Here is a 16,572-nt window from a genome sequence, read left to right as displayed (position 1 = left end):
GTCCCCCAAAACTCTTCTGTCTTCCAACGAAGTGAGGTAGTCTCTCCTCGTAGCTCATACCTCTCAGCTCGGGAACTAGTCTGGTGGCAAACCTTTGAACCTTTTCCAATTTAGTCTTATGCTTGACTAGATATGGACTCCATGCTGGAGCCGCATACGCCAGGATTGGTCTGACATATGTGGTATATAATGTTCTGAAAGATTCCTTACACAAGTTTCTAAAGGCCGTTCTTATGTTAGCCAACCTGGCATATGCTGCTGATGTTATCCTCTTGATATGAGCTTCAGAGGACAGGTCTGGCGTGATATCAACCCCCAGGTCTTTCTCTCTCTCTGATTCTTGAAGTATTTCATCTCCCAAGTGATACCTTGTATCTGGTCGCCTGCTTCCTACCCCTATCTTCATTACATTACATTTGCTTGGGTTAAACTCTAACATCCATTTGTTCGACCATTCCTGCAGCTTGTCCAGGTCTTCTTGAAGCCTCAAGCTGTCCTCCTCTGTCTTAATCCTTCTCATAATTTTGGCGTCGTCAGCAAACATTGAGAGGAATGAGTCTATGCACTCTGGGAGATCATTTACGTGTATCAGAAACAGGATAGGTCCAAGTACAGACCCCTGTGGGACTCCACTGGTGACTTCACGCCAGTCTGAGGTCTCACCCCTCACTGTAACTCTCTGCTTCCTATTGCTTAGGTACTCCCTTATCCACTGGAGCGCCCTACCAGTTACTCCTGCCTGTTTCTCCAGCTTATGCATCAACCTTTTATGGGGTACTGTGTCAAAGGCTTTCCGACAGTCCAAAAAAATGCAGTCCGCCCATCCTTCTCTTTCTTGTTTAATCTTTGTCACCTGATCGTAGAATTCTATGAAGCCTGTAAGGCAAGATTTACCCTCCCTGAACCTATGTTGATGGGTTGTCACGAAGTCTCTTCTCTGCAGATGTGTTACTAGGTTTTTTCTCACAATCTTCTCCATCACCTTGCATGGTATACAAGTTAAGGACACTGGCCTGTAGTTCAGTGCCTCTTGTCACCCTTTTTGTATATTGGTACTACATTAGCAGTCTTCCATACTTCTGGTAGGTCCCCCGTTTCCAGTGACCTACTATACACTATGGAGAGTGGCAAGCAAAGTGCTCCTGCACACTCTTTCAATACCCATGGTGAGATTCCGTCCGGCCCAACAGCTTTTCTCACATCCAGCTCCAATAGGTGCTTCTTGACCTTATCTCTTGTAATTTCGAACCTATCCAAGGTCACCTGGTTTGCTGCCACCTCTTCTAGCGCCGTGTGTGTGTGTGTGTGTGTGTGTGTGTGTGTGTGTGTGTGTGTGTGTGTGTGTGTGTGTGTGTGTGTGTGTGTGTGTGTGAGTGATTGAGTGGGAGTGTGTGAGGGGGGGGGTGTGTGTAAAGGGGCGGGGTGATAAGAGGAGGAGTCAGGGGCGAGTGTATGGGGGTGGGGTGTTGGTGGGAGGGTGTTTGCAAATATGGTGAGAGGGGTGGTATGGAGGGGGGTCAGCCAGTACCAGGAGAGAAAGAAGGAAAGGAGGGAGAGAAGGAGAATGAGAGCGTGAGAGGGAGACCGAGAGAGGGAGAACGAGAGAGCAAGAGAGCGAGAGCACAGGAGAGAGGGAGGAAATTAAATGAGGATGTGTGTGTGTGTGTGACGGCGTGTGTATGATGGGGGGGTTGGGGGGATTGGTGGTGTGGTTTTGTGACACTTTAGTGTGAAAAACTAGTGCCCACGTGAGCCGTATATTTCAAGATTCTTTACGTTCTTTAGCTAATATCCAAGACTACTTGTTATACTTAAAACACTGTACACTGTTAATTGACACTAGAGGCTCTTACTGGCCAGCTCAACCACCATAGCACACACTAGGTGAGTATGAAGCATCAGAGGCTATTAGTTGTTGTTGACCTCACCGATGCCAGCTCCAAGTTTCCTCCCTCGTGGCACAGATGTTGTATTCCTATTGTGATTGTTAACTTCGCAGAAACCTACACAGCCTCTAAATTGCCAGGGTCTATCCATTGTGCTACACTTTGTACAGTCACTACGCACTGATTTTCATCCGTATCACTGTGATGTCCAGAGAAATAATTACTTAATCAAGGAGCTCAGTCCCACACGTGTTCCCTGTCCTTACCCTAATCGAGTACCCTAGGGGTGTGTGTGTTTACTCACCTACTAGTGCTTGCGGGGGTTGAGCTTTGGCTCTTTGGTCCCGCCTCTCAACTGTCAATCAACTGGTGTGCAGATTCCTGAGCCTACTGGGCTCTATCATATCTACATTTGAAACTGTGTATGGAGTCAGCCTCCACCACATCACTGCCTAACGCATTCATCCGTTAACTACGCTGACACTGAAAAAGTTCCTTCTAACGTCTCTGTGGCTCATGTGGGTACTCAGTTTCCACCTGTGTCCCCTTGTTTGCGTCCCACCAGTGTTGAGTAGTTTATCCTTGTTTACCCGGTCGATTCCTCTGAAGATTTTGTATGTTGTGATCATGTCTTCCCTTACTCTTCTGTCTTCCAGTGTCGTAAGGTGCATTTCCCGCAGCCTTTCCTCGTAACTCATGCCTCTTAGTTCTGGGAATAGTCTAGTGGCACACTTTTGGACTTCTTCCAGCTTCGTCTTGTGCTTGACAAGGTACGGACTCCACGCTGGGGCCCCATACTCCAAGATTGATCTTACATATGTGGTGTACAAGATTTTGAATGATTCCTTACACAGGTTCCTGAACGCTGTTCTGATGTTAGCCAGCCTCGCATATGCGGCAAACGTTATTCTTTTTATGTGGGCTTCAGGAGACAGGTTTGGTGTGATATCAACTCCTAGATCTTTCTCTCTGTCCGTTTCATTAAGTACTTCATCTCCTATTCTGTATTCTGTGTCTGGCCTCCTGTTTCTATTGCCTAGTTTCATTAATTTGGATTTACTCGGGTTGAACTTCAACAGCCATTTGTTGGACCATTCACTCAGTCTGTCTAGGTCATCTTGTAGCCTCCTACTATCGTCCTCAGTTTCAATCCTCCTCATAATTTTTGCATCATCGGCAAACATTGAGAGAAACGATTCTATACCCTCTGGGAGATCATTTACATATATCAGAAGCAGTGTAGGTCCAAGGACTGACCCTTGCGGGACTCCACGCGTAACGTCTCGCGAGTCTGAGACCTCACCCCTCACACTGACTCGTTGTCTCCTGTTGCTTAGGTACTCCTGTACCCAATGGAGTACCTTCCCTTTCACTCCAGCCTGCATCTCCAGCTTTTTCACTAGCCTCTTGTGTGGCACTGTATCAAAAGCTTTCTGACAATCCAAAAATGTGCAGTGCCCTCCCTTCTCTTTCTTGCCTTATTTTTGTTGCCTGGTCGTAGAATTCAAGTAACCCTGTGAGGCAGGACCTGCCATCCTTGAACCCATGTTGATGCTGTGTTACAAAGTTCTTTCGCTCCAGATGTTCCACTAGCTTTCTTCGCACAATTTTCTCCATCAGCTTGCATGGTATGCAGGTTAGGGACACTGGCCTGTAATTCATTGCATCGTGTCTATCCCCTTTCTTGTATATCGGGACTACGTTAGCTGCTTTCCAAATTTCTGGCAGTTCCCCTGTTGCCAGAGATTTATTATACACTATGGAGAGTGGTAGGCACAGTTCTTCAGCTCCTTCCTTTAGTATCCCAGGGAAGATTCCATCTGGGCCTATAGCCTTTGTCACATCCAACTCTAGTAAACACTTCCTTACTTCCCCGCTGGTAATCTCAAACTTTTCCAGTGGTTCCTGGTTAGCTATTCCCACTCTTATCTCTGGGATTTCTCCTTCCTCTAAGGTGAAGACCTCCTGGAATTTCTTATATTCAGTTCCTCACACACTTCCTTGTCATTTGTAGTGAATTCTTCTGACCCTATCCTTCATTTCATAACCTGTTCCTTTACTGTTGTTTTTCTTCTGATGTGGCTATGCAGCAATTTAGGCTGAACCTTTGCTTTGCTTGCGATGTCATTTTCGAATTGTCTTTCTGCCTCTCTTCTCATTCTGACATATTCATTCCTGGCATTCTGGTATCTTTCTCTGCTCTCCAGTGTCCTGTTATTCGTATAGTTTCTCCATGCCCTTTTACTTTGCTGCTTAGCTAGCCTACATCTCTGATTAAACCATGGGTTTCTCATCTTCATTTCACTGTTTTCCTTTTGGGCTGGGACAAACTTGTTTGCTGCGTTTTTGCACTTTTGCGTGATGTAATCCATCATATCTTGGGCTGTCTTTTCCCTGAGCTCTGTTTCCCATGCTATATCTGTTAGGGATTTTCTTATCTCCTCATAGTTTTCCTTTCGGTATGCTAACCTTTTGGTTTCGGTATCTCTCTTCGAGTTCAATAACCCTTCTTCAATCAGGTACTCAAACACCAATACACTGTGGTCGCTCATTCCTACTGGGGCCTCAAAACCGATTTCTCTTAGGTCAAAATCGTTCAGGGTGAAGACCAGGTCGAGTCTCGCTGGTTCGTCTTTTCCTCTCATCCTTGTGGGTTCTCTAACATGCTGGGTTAAAAAGTTTCTAGTCACCACCTCCAATAGTTTGGCTCTCCACGTATCCTCGCCTCCATGTGGTTCCTTGTTCTCCTAGTCAATCCTTCCGTGATTGAAGTTCCCCATGACGAGCAGGTGGGATCTATTTCTACAGGCAGCAGAGGCTGCCCTCTCAATTATAGTGTTAACTGCCATGTTGTTGTTTTTGTACTCTTGACTGGGTCTTCTGTCATTTGGTGGAGGGCTATATATTACTGCTACTACTATCCTTGGTCATCGCATTGTCATGGTACCTGCTATGTATTCTCTGAAACCCTCACAGCCTGAGATAGCCATCTCCTTAAGACTCCATTCCTTTCTTATAAGTAGGGCCACTCCGCCTCCTCCCTTACCTTCCCTCTTTTTCCTTATTACAGGGCACTCCTGGGGAAACACGGCATTTGTTATAATTCCAGATAGTTTTGTTTCAGTGAGTCCGAATACATCTGGGTTCACTTCTTGTGCTCTTTCCCTTAGTTCACTTGCCTTGCTTGTGATCCCATCTATGTTCGAGTCCATTACCATGAAACTGACTCTCTTCTTCTTCTCCTCTGGGGGGGACCTGTGGGGTCTGGGGTGAGCAGGAGTTGGGAGGATCTGATACGGGGAAACTGGTGGAGGAGGAAGGGTTTGGTGGGGTGTGGGAGAGGGTGGGTGAGAGGAGGAGGATTGGGGGGTGAGAGGGGGAGGGTTGGAGGGATGGGGGAGATGGGGGGGTTTTGGGGGGCATTAAAGGGGGAGGGCTTTGGGGGCGTGGGGGGAAAGGGAAGGCTGAGGTGGGGTGGGGGAGAGTGGGGGGCAGGGGAGAATGGAGGGCTTATGGGTGGGAGAGACGGGAGGGCGTGTGTGAGAAGGGTGGGCTTGGGGGATGAGGGAGAAGGGAGGTCCTGGGGGGAGGGGGAGTGGGAGGAGGGGGTGAGTGGGAGGAGGGGGTGGGTGGGGGAGGGAGCCTTAGGTCGGTACTTAGTGGGGGGCTGACAGGGGTTGGGGAAGGTAGAGTGCCTGTTGGGTAGAATGTGGGGGTGGTGCCGCACTCCCTGTGGCTATTGCACTGTTTGAGAAGGGTTCCCCACTCCCCTCTGGGATTGTAGGGATCGGGGTTGTGGCTCCCTGATTCCTTTCTCTCTCCCTGCGCTCCTTCCTCGTGTCTGCTGCCTGCTTTCTCTCTTTCCTTGTCATATCCCTCTGCAAGAATACTTTTTGAACTTCTCAACATCTGCTAGACTGCTCTTCCTTGCTAACAGTTCCTCGTTTGTGATTTCGCTCATGAATACCACCTTTATCATTTGGTCTCTGTCCATGTTGTACTTTCCAAGCCTGATTTGCTTTTTTTTTTTTTTTTTTTTTTTTTTTTGTGTGTGTGTGTGTGTGTGTGTGTGTGTGTGTGTGTGTGTGTGTGTGTGTGTGTGTGTGTGTGTGTACTCAATTAGTTGTGCATGCAGGAGTTGAGCTCTGGCTCTTTGGTCCCGCCTTTCAACCGTCAATCAACAGGTGTACAGGTTTCTGAACCTATTGGGCTCTATCATATCTACACTTGAAACTGTGTATGGAGTCAGCCTCCACCACATTGCTTCCTAATGCATTCCATTTGTCAACCACTCTGACACTAAAAAAGTTCTTTCTAATATCTCTGTGGCTCATTTGGGCACTCAGTTTCCACCTGTGTCCCCTAGTGCATGTGCCCCTTGTGTTAAATAGCCTGTCTTTATGAACCCTGTCGATTCCCTTGAGAATCTTGAATGTGGTGATCATGTCCCCCCTAACTCTTCTGTCTTCCAACAAAGTGAGGTTCAATTCCCGTAGTCTCTCCTCGTAGCTCATACCTCTCAGCTCGGGTACTAGTCTGGTGGCAAACCTTTGAACCTTTTCCAGTTTAGTCTTATGCTTGACTAGACATGGACTCCATGCTGGAGCCGCATACTCCAGGATTGGTCTGACATATGTGGTATATAATGTTCTGAAAGACTCCTTACACAAGTTTCTAAAGGCCGTTCTTATGTTAACCAACCTGGCATATGCTGCTGATGTTATCCTCTTGATATGAGCTCCAGGGGACAGGTCTGGCGTGATATCAACCCCCAGATCTTTCACTCTCTCTGACTCTTGAAGTATTTCATCTCCCAAATGGGACCTTGTTTCTGGTCTCCTGCTTCCTACCCCTATCTTCATTACATTACATTTGGTTGAGTTAAACTCCAACATCCATTTGTTCGACCATTCCTGTAGCTTGTCCAGGTCTTCTTGAAGCTACAAGCTGTCCTCCACTGTCTTAATCCTTCTCATAATTTTGGCGTCGTCAGCAAACATTGAGAGGAATTGGTCTATACCCTCTTGGAGATCATTTACGTATATCAGAAACAGGATAGGTCCAAGTAAAGAGCCCTGTGGGACCCAACTGGTGACTTCACGCCAGTCTGAGGTCTCAACCCTCACTGTAACTCTCTGCTTCCTATTGCTTAGGTACTCCCTTATCCACTGGAGCGCCCTACCAGTTACTCCTGCCTGTTTCTCCAGCTTATGCATCAACCTTTTATGGGGTACTGTGTCAAAGGCTTTCCGACAGTCCAAAAAAATGCAGTCCGCCCACCCTTCTCTTTCTTGCTTAATCTTTGTCACCTTATTGCAGAATTCTATCAAGCCTGTAAGGCAAGATTTACCCTCCCTGAACCCATGTTGATGGGTTGTCACGAAGTCTCTTCTCTCTAGATGTGTTACTAGGTTTTTTCTCACAATCTTCTCCATCACCTTCCATGGTATACAAGTTAAGGACACTGGCCTGTAGTTCAGTGCCTCTTGTCTGTCACCCTTTTTGTATATTGGTACTACATTAGCAGTCTTCCATATTTCTGGTAGGTCCCCCGTTTCCAGTGACCTACTGTACACTTTGCAGAGTGGTAAGCAAAGTGCTCCTGCACACTCTTTCAATACCCATGGTGAGATTCCGTCCGGCCCAACAGCTTTTCTCACATCCAGCTCCAATAGGTGCTTCTTGACCTCATCTCTTGTAATTTCGAACCTACCCAAGGTCACCTGGTTTGCTGCCACCGCTTCTTGCGCTGTGACATCTCCCTGTTCTATTGTAAAGACCTCCTGGAACCTTTTGTTGTGTTTTTCACACACACCTCTTTGTCCTTCTCTGTGTACTTGTCCTCGCCCACCCTAAGTTTTATCACCTGTTCCTTCACTGTTGTCTTCCTCCTGATGTGACTGTGTAGTAGCTTTGGTTCGGTCTTGGCTTTATTAGCTATATCATTTTCATACCTTTTCTCAGCTGCTCTTCTCACACTGACATACTCGTTCCTGGTTCTTTGGTATTCTCTCTACTTTCTGGTGTTCTGTTATCACGGAAGTTCCTCCATGTCCTTTTGTTCAGCTCCTTTGCTTTCATGCATTCCCTATTAAACCACGGATTCTTCCTTTGTTTCTCTGTTTTTTCCTGTCGGGCTGGGACAAACTTGCTTTCAGCCTCCTGAAATTTTTGGGTGACATAGTCCATCATGTCTTGTACGGACTTGGTTCCGAGTTCTGTGTCCCAATGTATATCCCATAGGAATTTATTCATCTCATAGTTTCCCTTTCGGTACGCCAGCCCTTTGGTTCCCAGTTCTTTTTTGGGGGTGATAATTCCCAGCTCAACCAGGTACTCAAAGCTCAATACACTCTGATCACTCATTCCCAATGGGGCTTTGAACTTAACTTCCCTTATATCTGACTCATTTAGGGTAAATATCAGATCAAGCAAGGCTGGTTCATCCCCTCCTCTCATTCTTGTCGGTCCCTTGACGTGTTGACTTAGAAAGTTTCTTGTTGCCATATCCAGCAGCTTAGCTCTCCATGTGTCTGGGCCTCCATGTGGGTCTCTGTTCCCCCAGTCTATCTTCCCATGGTTAAAGTCTCCCATGATTAGTAGTCTGGATCCGTTCCTACTAGCCACAGAAGCTGCTCTCTCTATTATATTGATGGTGGCCAAGTTGTTTCTATCATATTCTTGTCTAGGTCTTCTGACATTCGGTGGGGGGTTATATATGACTACTATTATAATTTTCTGTCCTCCAGTTGCTATGGTGCCTGATATGTAGTCACTGAAACCTTCACAGTTCTGAATAACCATCTCTTCGAAACTACAACCTTCTCTTAGTAGCAAAGCTACACCACCTCCTCCTCTCCCTTCTCTCTCTTTCCTCACTACATAGTTGCCCTGTGAAAACACTGTGTTTGTTATGATTTTCGTTAACTTTGTTTCTGTGAGTGCTATTATGTCTGGGTTTTCTTCTAGTGCCCATTCTCCAAGTTCACTTGTTTTATTTGTAATCCCATCTATGTTAGTGTACATCGCCTTGAAGCTCACTTTCTTCTGTTCATTTTCATGTCCTTTCCTTGGCGAGCATTCTGCTGGTGTGGGGAGCTGTTCCGTGGGTGAGAGGATCTGTGAGGTGGTTTGCAGGGTCTCAGAGGATTTTGAGGTCGGGGGTGGGGGTTTAAGGGGAGGGGGGACAGGTAGGGTGTGGGTTAAGGAGATATGGGGGACATGGAGGATACGGGGTGTGAGATTTTTTTCTACACCTACCTCCCTTAGGAGGTGGACTACAAGTTTAAAGGCTGCTCACGGCAGTTAAGCATGAGTCCAATAGAAAAAGGAAAAGCGGGAGCAAACCGCCAGGCCTCCACCACTAGGGGTGAAAACCTGTCCACAATAGGCCGCTGGTTCCTCCTAGTTAAACAGGACGTTAAAACTAATAAAGGGTAACCGACGGGTTCTCACAATCAAATATTTATATTTGATGTGGCGCTATGAATTGGAATTCGAATTCCCAAGAACAGCCGTCATATCAAGATCACATCAACATTTAATCGTATAAAGCAGATCATGGGTGGAAAAGAATGGTTGAAGGGTTGACATTAAAGACCGTTTTCTAACATAACAATTTATTAATAACAAGAGACTAACTACTACATTACCGAGTTTACGTTACGTTAATGTCCATCCAGTGGCACGATAACAAACAGCTAAATAGCAACCCTTGCTGTGCGGCTGCATACTGAACTAACCTGAAAATAGGGGTGCCCACTGATGACGCAATATTGCAAATAAAAAAAATCACAGACTAAGTTACACCACAGCGAATGGTTACGTTATTGTCCATCCAGTGGCAATTGCAACACAGCTATTCAACAGCCCCTCGAGAAATGACAGCAGGCTCCATCCTGCTGACACTTCGCGCTGACAAGTGAACTAACTGAACAATGATGCCCACTGAAGACACAAGCATGCAATCAATAGTGTCACGGCTTCCCTGACAGCTACTCTAATCACAAGCTTAAGGGTCCTCCTTCCAAACAGGAGTGACCCCCGTAACTAGGCGGGTAGTCCAACAGTGACTCACCCTATCACAACCCAGTGTGAACACTCTTTGCAACTCCCTACAAGAAGCTGCACTGTAAACAGTAAACTCAGGTAAACAAAGTCAGGCAAGGTGGGATTCTAGGACACAGCTACAGTAATCCCTAAGTTACTCTACTCTCGTCACCAGACGATAAACAAAAGAAATTGCCTTAATCAATTACCAAACTGATTATGTGATTAATTACGTTAATTGACTGATCACAGCAGTCAGCAACAAAGTACGATGGTAAACACAAACAACTGTCTCTCATAGACAACAACATGATGGTACTCTACGTTAATCATTAACACCTGTCTCTCTTAACACAAGTCATCTTGTTAACAATAACTCAAAACTCTCATATATTACATCACACTTGACTCCTTGCAAGTATTCAGTGAGTAATTCTTAATTAAGGTCAACCGGACCACTAATTACATCCCCATTGAGTTACGTTAACTAAGTCTACCCTAACTTGGTAGCTTCTCAACAGTCTGTGTCCAAATTTTACTTTACTGAGCGTTAATTACCCTAATTAACTCTGAGCAATTAATTAACTGTCACCAGGACCGATAATTAATCATACATAAATACGTCTCACTCCGCACTGCCTAAGCAGGTCTCATCAAACACTGTGAATTCACGAGAAAGGAGTTAATTACCCCTAATTAACATGAGTTCAATTAATCCTCTGTCCTCAGACAGGATATGATCAATATAACGAGTTATGCTAGCTCCATGACCTCGCTTTACCGAGTCATCTGAGTCCTCAAGACCCCAGACGTTAATTACTCCACTAATTATCATGAGCCACTAATTGCTATACCCCCGAAAGGTAATTAGTCCCGAGCAAATTCCGTTAACACAAATACTGACAGATCCTCTCACACTACGTGAATTCATGATGAGAAGGCTAATTACATAATTAGCTAGAGTGGTCAATTAGTTGTCACGCGGACAATTAATTGCACCCGAGACGTATCTCACTCAAGCTCAACACTGTTCTCCCATAACAGCTCTCACTCACTCAACAATAAGTGTGCACCCCTTATCCAGTTAATTACCCCTTATTTATTAACTCACTGAATCCTTAAGTCCTCGACACAACTTAAAGAATCAAAGTAACTCCAGTGTTACATAGGTCACACTTCAATGGCATGCAACAACACAAATGCACTGCCCACATACGGTTGCGGCTACTGCAACTCGTTAATTACTGTGCCCACACAATAATGACACACGGTTGTGCAACAACAAGAGTATACCAATATTACTGCTCCCCCTTATCTGGCAACCGTTGCAAAGGACTACTGTGAGCACACACTTACCTCAGCAAGGCAATTAACAAATCAATTGCCTGCTCTCATTAAGTACTGTGAATTCCCCTGAATAATCATAGAGGTCCCTTAAACCCTCAACACAGATCCTAGGGCAGTAATATTGTATATCTGATAACAACACTGCACAAACCTGCAACATAATGATGCCGTCAGCATACCCCACATGCTAATGACATCATTAGGCAATCAGTCAGCAATCACATTTACTGACTCACCACACAACACAGTACATAAAAATATGCAAATGAACACATAGAAATGGCATCCACATAATCAATGAAAATTATATCACCAGGTAAATGTATCTCTAACTACACAGACCTCAAGGCATCCACTGACATCCCTGCAACACTGGCCTGCCTGCCTCTGCAATGATTATAATTTTACATGCTGGTACTCCATAGCACTAGTCCAGTCTGACCGATTATATGGAATCGACAACTGGATCATTTATATGGTAAATCTCTACACTGACCGGTTACATACCCGAGTCAGTCTACACACTTATATATAACTATATATATCTACAGTGTGGTACCGTGTACAACATCCATCTCCAGGTACCGCCCTACCAGTCACCTGGACGTGCCACTGACAGCTGTCACTCAGCTGCTTCCCTAGCCTGGCGGGGCTATGGGACAACACAGCTTTTACCGGGATTTCCACCGGTCCTCAACACACTGTTACACAATGATAATTGTACTCACGTTCTTCAAATCCTCAACAATTCTTTCCCTGGTCACTACCTCTCTGGCTGTAAACACCTAGCTCGCTCCTCGTGCGAGGTGTGGCCCTAGAATGTCCAGAGAAGGTGGCCAAACCACGTGGCCCAAACATGTGGCCACCTCGTGGCCCTAAGGGGGTGGTCACGGGGTAGCGCATGACGACACCGCACCCCACCCGGGCTGAGCTGGTGCGCGGGGTGGGGTGGGGTTTGGCAGCGCAGGTGACCTGGGTGGGTGGCCTCCGGGCAGCTGGCCAAGGTGGGCGGCGCGGGTGGTGCGCGGGCGGCCTGGGGTGGCCCCCGACTAGCTGGTTGGCGCCTACCGGCATACACACGTGGATGGGAGATCACTTTACACCTCATTATCAGCATGCTCGCTCGTACACTCGGGTGAGAATGGCCGGCGGCATCACCACACGGACGCCGCCAGGTGGAATTCAAAGTCCAACAGGGGCCTGTAATATCACCACAATTACACTAGGAGGCCCTGCCCATTATTCCACCAATTGTCCATTAACACTAGACAAGATGCTCAGACCCGAGGGATGAGGGATCAATCTGATACACCATGAGGCCAGCTGCCTCATGGGTTAACACTGTAACTGTCTCTTAGTTTGTCACATCGGCCCCAAATTTCACGCAAATTGGGCCTTGACACAACCCAGGATGGCAGGAGTGCCATCCACGCTGAGTAACAAGGGAATGACACAGCGATTAACGGGGGTGGAGGTGGCAGGCTGCCACCTCCACCCAGCTACGTCTTCCTCCAGCCCGCTGCCCAGCTCAAACTGACTATTTGGCGGGCTAAGGGAACTCAAAATGCCCATCTCTCCCCCTTAACTTGTCTTGACCAATCAGCACAAAGCTGGCACAACTCCATGGTGCCGCTTCCAATCACAGCTGTTTGCGCCAAAACTCAGCTAGGAGCAGAGATGCCTAAACCAATCACAGGCCTCCCTCACCCTCAGGCGTCCCGTGACGTCACAAGATAAGGGGGAGACCTAAAGACAATGGCTGCCTGTCTCACATGATGAGAGGGGGGGGCAACGTTCACCACACTGTCCTTCAACCCCCCTCTAACGATCTTAGACAAGTATCCCCCACACCACTCACTTTCAACTCCCATCCAATTTCACAGAAACAGGAAAATTTCTGTAATTCTCTCTACAGAGCAATCACAGACTTCTGACTAGTCACAAATGATAGTCCATAGCAAGAGCTTTCATCCAACAGCCCACAAGTGTATGATAGTTTGAAAACTTCTTGACTACAGTCCCTAGAGCGACTAGCCTAATCAAGAAAACTAGGAAAACTAGCTGAGGGAATCTACATTCCCTCACACGGGGTGAGGGGGGAGAGGGGATAGGGAGGGTCTGGGATGAAGGGGGAGGGGGGGGGGGGGACAGGGGAGAAAGGTGGGAGAGGGGACATGATGGGAATGGGGATCGGGGGTCAGGGTCAGAATGGGGTTGGGGGGGGGAAGGAGGGTTGGGTGGGGGCAGGTAGGTTGAGGGGAAGGGAGGGTTTCTATGCAGAGGGGGGTGGTGGTGTTGCCCTCCCCTCTGGTGTTGCTGGGATGCTGGTTTTGGGTTCCCCTCTTGTCTCTGGGACTGTTGTGTTGGGGGCTGTGATTTCCTGGTTTGCTCCTCTCTCCCTACGCTTCCTCCTTGCCTCTGCTGCCTTGGCTTTCTCCTCCTTCGTCCTGTCCCTCTGCAGGAATACTTTTTTGTATCCCTCCACATGCTGCAGACGACTCTTCCTTTCGAGAATATTCTCCTTCGTGGTTTCGTTTGTAAGCACCACCTTTACAAGTCGATTTCAGTCCTTGTTGTACCAGCCCAACCTGAAAACCTTCTCAATGTTATGTACAGCCCCTTCCATCTGTAACCCCTTCAGTAGCCCATGTACTGCCTGTTATCCTTGCCATTCCATTCTTGCCTGTTGGATCCTTCCTGTTCTTTGATGCCTACAACTACCACTGATCTTTTTCTTTCCACCAGTTGAGTGGTGCACCTTGCTGCTTCCTGTGACGTAGCTGCCTGCATCGCTACCTCCCTCACTGTGTCCATTGCTTTTGAGCTCTTTTTCAGTCGTTCCGCAAATGTTTCAGGTACAGAGGCATTTCCTTCCCATGTAACATTCCCACCTTCCCTTTGGATGATAATCTGATGCTCGGTCTCCTTATTTTTCTCTGTGAGAGATTTGATCTCCTCCCTTGCTGATGCTAGCTCACTTTGTAGATTGTTAATTGTAATCCTCATTTCATTCATCTCCCTCCTGAATTCCTCCAGAACTTGGGTTAGCATTTCCTTCATTTGGTCACTCTGGCTGCTTCCTGTGTCCCTGTTGCGGCCTCCTGCCATATTGCCCCTTGTCAAGAGAGAGAGAGCAAGAGAGAGAGAGAGCAAGGAAGAGAGAGAGAGCAAAAGAGAGAAAGAGAGCAGGAGAGAGCAAAAGAGAGCAAGAGAGAGCAACAAGAGAGAGAGAGAACAAGAGAGAGAGAGCAAGAGAGAGAGAGCAAGAGAGAGAGAGAGAGAGAACTTGTGTACGGGTGGGATAGGGTTAAGAGGAGGTGAAGTGTTGCAGCTTACGGCAGGTAAGAGATGGGGTAAGAGAGGGGGTGGATTATGAGAGGTTTTATCCCCTTTCCACTAGAGGTGTTAATCCCTTCTAGCCTGTGTGTGCGTGTGTGTGTGCGTGCATACGTACGTGGGCTTGAGCGCATGCGTTCGTGCATGTGTGCGTGTGTCACGAGTTACCGTAAGCGTTGACTTACGCTTGTGTGTGTGTGTGTGTGTGTGTGTGTGTGTGTGTGTGTGTGTACATTCCTCACCCGAGGTGTGTGAGTGTGTGTGTACACATTCCTCACCCGAGGTGTGTGTGCGTGTGTGTGTTTGTGTGTGTGTGTGTGTGTGTGTGTGTGTGTGTGTGTGTGTGTGTGTGTGTGTACATTCCTCACCGGAAGTGTGTGTGTGTGCATTTCTCACCGGAAGTGTGTGTGTGTGTGCATTCCTCACCCGAGGTGTGTACTCACCTAGTTGTGCTTGCGGGGGTTGAGCTCTGGCTCTTTGGTCCCGCCTTTCAACCGTCAATCAACAGGTGTACAGGTTCCTGAGCCTATTGGGCTCTATCATATCAACACCTGAAACTGTGTATGGAGTCAGCCTCCACCACAACACTTCCTAATGCATTCCATTTGTCAACCACTCTGACACTAAAAAAGTTCTTTCTAATATCTCTGTGGCACATTTGGGCACTCAGTTTCCACCTGTGTCCCCTAGTGCGTGTGCCCCTTGTGTTAAACAGCCTGTCTTTATCAACCCTGTCGATTCCCTTGAGGATCTTGAATGTGGTGATCATGTCCCCCCTAACTCTTCTGTCTTCCAACGAAGTGAGGTTTAATTCCCTTAGTCTCTCTTCGTAGCTCATACCTCTCAGCTCGGGTACTAGTCTGGTGGCAAACCTTTGAACCTTTTCCATTTTAGTCTTATGGTTGACTAGATATGGACTCCATGCTGGTGCCGCATACTCCAGGATTGGTCTGACATATGTGGTATATAATGTTCTGAAAGATTCCTTACACAAGTTTCTAAAGGCCGTTCTTATGTTAGCCAACCTGGCATATGCTGCTGATGTTATCCTCTTGATATGAGCTTCAGGGGACAGGTCTGGTGTGATATCAACCCCCAAGTCTTTCTCTCTCTCAGACTCTCGAAGTATTTCATCTCCCAAGTGATACCTTGTATCTGGTCTCCTGCTTCCGACCCCTATCATCATTACATTATATTTGCTTGGATTAAACTTTAACAGCCATTTGTTCGACCATTCCTGCAGCTTGTCCAGGTCTTCTTGAAGCCTCTAGCTGTCCTCCTCTGTCTTAATCCTTCTCATAATTTTGGCGTCGTCAGCAAATGAGGAATGAGTCTATACCCTCTGGGAGATCATTTACGTATATCAGAAACAGGATAGGTCCAAGTACAGAGCCCTGTGGGACTCCACTGGTGACTTCACGCCACACAGAGGTCTCACCCCTCGCTGTAACTCTCTGCTTCCTATTGTTTAGGTACTCCCTTATCCACTGGAGCGCCCTACCAGTTACTCCTGCCTGTTTCTCCAGCTTATGCATCAACCTTTTATGGGGTACTGTGTCAAAGGCTTTTCAACAGTCCAAAAAAATGCAGTCCACCCACCCTTCTCTTTCTTGTTTAATCTTTGTCACCTGATCGTAGAATTCTATCAAGCCTGTAAGGCAAGATTTACCCTCCCTGAACCCATGTTTATGGATTGTCACGAAGTCTCTTCTTTCCAGATGTGTTACTAGGTTTTTTCTCACAATTTTCTCCATCACCTTGCATGGTATACAAGTTAAGGACACTGGCCTGTAGTTCAGTGCCTCTTGTCTGTCACCCTTTTTGTATATTGGTACTACATTAGCAGTCTTCCATATTTCTGGTAGGTCCCCTGTTTCCAGTGACCTACTATATACTATGGAGAGTGGTAGGCAAAGTGCTCCTGCACACTCTTTCAATACCCATGGTGAGATTC

The 16,572-nt window shown here is 46.9% G+C and overlaps 1 protein-coding gene across 1 annotated transcript in view; it reads right to left on the bottom strand.

Moving 5' to 3' along the window:
* Window positions 1-16,572, bottom strand: part of LOC123753307 (platelet binding protein GspB-like) — a 74,636-nt gene that overhangs the window by 42,963 nt on the left and 15,101 nt on the right. The window lies entirely within an intron of this gene.

This window comes from Procambarus clarkii, chromosome 37, assembly GCF_040958095.1.
Source record: "Procambarus clarkii isolate CNS0578487 chromosome 37, FALCON_Pclarkii_2.0, whole genome shotgun sequence".
In the NCBI taxonomy this organism is placed as follows: Eukaryota; Metazoa; Arthropoda; class Malacostraca; order Decapoda; family Cambaridae; genus Procambarus; species Procambarus clarkii.
Note: the sequence above shows the minus strand (reverse complement) of the source record. Positions and strands in the feature narration are given on the sequence as shown.